The following is a 6,162-nucleotide window of genomic DNA, read 5'->3' on the forward strand; positions in this document are numbered from 1 at the left end:
CTGTTTGCAGTTTGCGAGAAGCCATGTGGGGGACACAGCAAACATGTGGAAGAAGGTGCTCTGGTCAGATGAAACCATAATTGAACTTTTTGGCCTAAAAGCAAAGCACTATGTGTGGCGGAAAATTAACACTGCACATCATCCTAAACACACCATCCCCACTGTGAAACATGGTGATGGCAGCATCATGTGGGGATGCTTTTCTTCAGCAGAGACAGGGAAGCTGGTCAGAGTTGATGGGGAGATGGATGGAGCCAAATCCAGGTCAATCGTGGAAGAAAACCTGTTAGAGTCTGCAAAAGATATGAGAATGGGGCAGATGTTCACCTTCCAGCAGGACAATGACCCTAAACATACAGCCATAGCTGAGATGGAATGATTTAGGTCAAAGCATATTCATATGTTAGAATGACCCAGTCAAAGTCCAGACCTAAATCCAATTTAGAATCTGTGGCAAGACTTGAAAATTGCTGTTCACAGACACTCTCCATCCAATCTGACAGAGCTTGAGCTATTTTTCAAATAACAATGGGTAAAAACTTTCACTGTCTAGATGTGCAAAGCTGGTACAGACATCCCCAAAAAGACTTGCAGCTGTAATTGCAGAGAAAGGTGGTTCTACAAAGTATTGACTGAATACAAATGCACGCAACACTTTTCAGATATTTATTTGTAAAAAAAATTGAAAACCATTTATCATTTTCCTTCCACCTCACAATCATGTGCCACTTTGTGTTGGTCTATCACATAAAATCACAATAAAACATATTTACGTTTTTGGTTGTAACATGACAAATTGTGAAAAAATGCAAGGGGTATGAATACTTTTTCAAGTATATATATATATATATATATATATATATATATATATATATATATATATATATATATATATATACACACAATATATATTTTATATATAGTATATATCTTATGTAGACCTCTTCTTATTTGTAAAGAGCTTGTATGTGGAGGGTGCAGTGATTATAGTGGTGGTGCACAACTGAAAAGTTTGGTTGAGAACCTTGGTAATCTGCATGCAAGCAGTTCTTACACATTGCCAGTTGTTATGCGGCTTTTTTTAGGAGCAATTTTACATCTTCATGTGGGCCATGTAAACTTTGACCTTTGGTGAGAACATTTGTGGGGTGGCAATCTGTCTGTGGTTTCGTTATCTGATCATTTTTTTTCCTTCTTATGGCTGTAGGGATGATTTATTTAAATCCTATTTTATTCTTATTCCATATCAAGCAAATGAAACTTAGTGATCACAAAGATATGCAATGATTTTGTAGAACAAGGGTCTTAGCATTGCGTATGGGAAGAATGGAGGGAGTCTGTTGAACTGTCACTTCCAGATACTTTGCAGGCTTTGCATGTTCTTCTTCATTTGCCATATGAGGTTTCTGTACAGGGTACTCTTCTCTGATGTTGGATATAATGCAAAGATGTGTGGGTTAACAGCCTGGTATGTTAAGGCCCAAATGCCGGTCTGTCTTCCCTTTCACAAGTTTTTCTGTACAGGAGAGGCCTGCAAATTGTGCAACCAAAGTAACTGCAAACCGCCGGCAATTGCTTCCTTCCTGAGATGAAACACAGAGCAGCCCCTATTATTAACGTTTTCTCCATCCAGACCTGGTTGTGTTTATTTAAAGTGGTTTGAAAAGCCTCCAGCAAATCAGAAGAGGGCGGGGGACAAGTATGAATACGTACCAGTGGGGTTATTCATAAAGCTGCCACGGTCATGGCACAAATGTGTCCCAATTTATTTTTTTCCAGTGTTGTGAGTAACCCCTTATGTCCTTCACCTCACACAAAATTAACTACACACATTCACCTTAAACAGGCTATGGAGTACTTTCATGGTTATGCTCAAGGGATGGATTTAAACTCAGATGTGAACTTTCACAGAAAAGCTTACAATAGTGATGTGTGAGAATGTTTACCTAAACCAATGTTTTATGTAATTGTCAGATTTTTTTAAAGGGCATTTCTGCCAACTGTCAGTCTTTATAGTGCATAGGGTGTGTTGGGAAAGATGCAATTAGTGATCATTAAAGGGGAACTCCAGTAAATTTAAAGGCCAAAGTCGTTTAACCAGAATATATATATATATATATATATATATATATATATATATATATATATATATATATATATTCTATATTACCAAAAGTATCGGGTCACACATGGCACTTTAATGGCACCCCAGTCTTAGTGCATAGGGTTCGATAGTGAGTTGGCCTACACAGGGCCGGGACAAGGGGTGGGCAGGAGGGGCGGCTGCCCCTGGCGCAATGGTTTATTACAGGGGTGGGGGGCACCCTGACCCTAACCCTAACCCTAAGGCAAAGGGGGGCGCAGTTTGGCATCTTTGCCCTGGGCGCTGGATGACCTTGTCCCAGCACTGGGCCCACACCTTTGAAGCTATGACAGCTTCAACTCTTCTGGGAAGGTTGTCCACAAGGTTTAGGAGTGTGTCTATGGGAATGTTTGACCATTCTTCCAGAAGCACATATGTGAGGTCAGGCATTGATGTTGGATGAGAAGGCCTGGCTCGCAGTCTCCGCTCTAATTCATCCCGAAGGTGTTCTATCGGGTTGAGGTTAGGACTCTGCAGGCCAGTCAAATTCCTCCACCCCAAACTCGCTCATCCATGTCTTTATGGGCCTTGTTTGTGCACTGGTGCGCAGTCATGTTGGAAAAGGAAGGGGCCATCCCCAAACTGTTCCCACAAAGTTGGGAGCATTAAATTGTCCAATATGTCTTGGTAAGCTGACGCCTTAAGAGTTCCCTTCACTGGAACTAACGGGCCAAGCCCAACCCCTGAAAGACAACCCCACACCATAATCCCCCCTCCACCAAATGATTTGGACCAGTGCACAAAGCAAGATCCATAAAGACATGGATGAGCGAGTTTAGGGTGAAGGAACTTGACTGGTCTGCACAGAGTCCTGACCCCAACCCATCAGAATACCTTTGGGATGTGTTGGAATTCAACAATAGCATGTGCTCAGAGTTTAATAGACCAACTAATTATAGGGACTAGACAAATTAATACACAGATATAATATTAATAATTATATCGATTACTTCAGGATGAATTAGAATGGAGACTGCGAAAAGCTGCAAAGGGTGGTCCAACTCAATATTGAACTCTGCGGACTAAGACTGGGATGCCATTAAACTTCATGTGCGTGTAAAGGCAGGCGTTCCAATACTTTTGGTAATATAGTGTGTATATATATGGTGTACATATATATGTATATATATATATATATATATATATATATATATATAGATAGATAGATAGATAGATAGATAGATAGATAGATAGATAGATAGATAGATATAGATATATATATATACATATAAATATATACAGTGAGGGAAAAAAGTATTTGATGTCCTGCTGATTTTGTACGTTTGCCCACTGACAAAGAATCGATCAGTCTGTAATTTTAATGGTAGGTTTATTTTAACAGTGAGAGACAGAATAGCAACAAAAATATCCAGAAAACACATTTCAAAAAAGTTATAAATTGATTTGCATTTTAATGAGTGAAATAAGTATTTGATCCCCTATCAATAAGCAAGATTTCTGGCTCCTAGGTGTCTTCTATACAGGTAACGAGCAGAGACCTGTATAAAAGACACCTGTCCACAGAAGCAATCAATCAATCTGATTCCAATCTCTCCACCATGGCCAAGACCAAACAGCTGTCCAAGGATGTCAGGGACAAGATTGTAGACCCACACAAGGCTGGAATGTTCTAAAAGACCATCGCCAAGCAGCTTGGTGAGAAGGTGACAACAGTTGGTGCGATTATTCGCAAATGGGTCTGGGGCTCCATGCAAGATCTCACCTCGTGGAGTTTCGATGATCATGAGAACGGTGAGTAATCAGCCCAGAACTACACAGGAGAATCTTGTCAATGATCTCAAGGCAGCTGGGACCATATTCACCATGTAAACAATTGGTAACACACTACGCCGTGAAGGACTGACATCCTGCAGCGCCCGCAAGGTCCCCCTGCTCAAGAAAGCACATGTACAGGCCCGTCTGAAGTTTGCTAATGAACATCTGAATTATTCGGGGGAGAACTGGGTGAAAGTGTTGTGGTCAGATGAGACCAAAATCAAGCTTTTTGGCATCAACTCAACTGTTTGGAGGAGGAGGAATGCTGCCTATAACCCCCAGAACACAATCCGCACCGTCAAACATGGAGGTGGAAACTTTATGCTTTGGGGGTGTTTTTCTGCTAAGGGGATAGGACAACTTCACTGTATCAAAGGGACAATGGACAGGGCCATGTACTGTCAAATCTTGGATGAGAACCTCGATCCCTCGGCCAGGGCATTGAAAATGGGTCATGAATGGGTATTCCAGCATGACAATGACCCAAAACACATGGCCAAGGCAACAAAAGAGTGACTCAAGAAGAAGCACATGAAGGTCCCGGAGTGGACTAGATTAAGTCTCCAGACCTTAATCCCATAAAAAATATGTAGAGGGAGCTGAAGGTTTGAGATACCAAATGTCAGCCTCGAAACCTTAATGACTAGGAGAGGATCTGCAAAGTGAAGTGGGGCAAAATCCCCCCTGAGATGTGTACAAACCTGTTGGCCAACTGCAAGAAATGTCTGACCTCTGTGATTTGCAACCAAGGGTTTTGCCACCAAGTACTAAGTCATGTTTTGCAAAGGGGTCAAATACTTATTTCACTCATTAAAATGCAAATCAATTTATACGTTTTTTGAAATGCGTTTTTCTGGATTTTTTGTTGTTATTCTGTCTCTCACTGTTAAAATAAACCTACCATTAAAATTATAGACTAATCATTTCTTTGTCAGTGGGCAAATGTACAAAATCAGCAGGGGGTCAAATAATTTTTCCCCTCACTGTGTATATATATATATATATATATATACACAAAAATGTTTTATACATCGAAAATTATGTAACCAAAATGCAATTTGCTTATCCAACTTACCCAAATCACTCAATGACCTCCTAAAGTGGTCCAAAGGGGCTCTTACCAGTTCATTTGAACTACTGCTCTCCAAAAGGACGCCTGTACTCCAAAACATTCTATGAGGAAACAGAGGGTTAAAGCCCAACTCTGGGCTGCTTTTAAATGTAATGTACACACACACTGCATGGTTTAAATGCTAGTTTGACTAGGTAGAAGGAATAACATTAAATACTTACCCAATATCTTGCTCCCCCAGAAGCCGGCATTCTCCACCACTGTCAGAGCTCTAGGTTGTGGGCAAGCCCTTGTTCTACAATACAAAGCAGGACCAGCGGTCTCTTCCCCTGTCACAACAACACTGAGCTCAGCTATAGCTGCTATGGAGGAGAGAGACCACACAGAGCATGTGCAGCTTTTGAAGTAAGATAAAGTGACCAGATTTTTAAAATGAAATCCAGGGACATATTTTTTTTTTTTATTGGCAAATAGTAAACTATTTTATAAGGATATTTTCCTCAAATGATATATGCATTGTATGTGGTATGTGTTTATGGAATGATATATATGTTATTTCTCACATTTTGTCCATGAAATAAAAAAAGGATATTTCTTTGAAATTTTTTGGGATATAACTATCAAATGTTAAGAAAATAAGATAGAGAAAAAACTTTATAAAGTATATGTGTAGGGTGCGGAGGGTATAGCAGTGGGTAGTATGTGCAGAAGAGGGGTGCAAGTGGATGATATAAAAGTATATGGTGTGAATGAGTCATAATTCATTGCTCCAACACTGCAGAGGCCACTTGACAGTGGCATGCATAGAGCAATTGAAATTCGCTGTACAGGACTAGTACTGGCCTCATACCCTGCTGCAGACACTGCTGTCACTGCCCCACCCCCCATCTCAAGCCCCTGCACACAAGTCTCAACATCTTGCAAAACCCACCAACTCACCTCCCTCCACACATCCCACAGAACAAACTCCTGCAGTCATCCTTCCAGAGGGATCATTAGCAACCAGAAGCTCCATCTCCAACCTCTATAGTCTTTCTGCAAGCAGCACTGGAGGGCACTGAGCAGGGGCGCTGGGGAGTGCCGATAAAGGCAGAGGGAGGAGACTTCAGGTCTGTGCTTTAGCCACATAGCAGCGCTGTATTCATATGGCAGTGCCGTACATTTACTTAGC

The 6,162-nt window shown here is 41.0% G+C and overlaps 1 long non-coding RNA gene across 1 annotated transcript; it reads right to left on the bottom strand.

Moving 5' to 3' along the window:
* Nucleotides 1-979: 979 nt before the first annotated feature.
* On the bottom strand, nt 980-5,467 carry LOC141129827 (uncharacterized). The gene is made up of 3 exons (XR_012241877.1): nt 5,213-5,467; nt 4,995-5,092; nt 980-1,583 (listed from the first exon to the last, which is right to left on the bottom strand). It is a non-coding gene; the product is annotated as an uncharacterized lncRNA (long non-coding RNA).
* Nucleotides 5,468-6,162: the final 695 nt, after the last annotated feature.

This window comes from Aquarana catesbeiana, linkage group LG02 (assembly GCF_042186555.1).
Source record: "Aquarana catesbeiana isolate 2022-GZ linkage group LG02, ASM4218655v1, whole genome shotgun sequence".
NCBI classification, from domain to species: domain Eukaryota; kingdom Metazoa; phylum Chordata; class Amphibia; order Anura; family Ranidae; genus Aquarana; species Aquarana catesbeiana.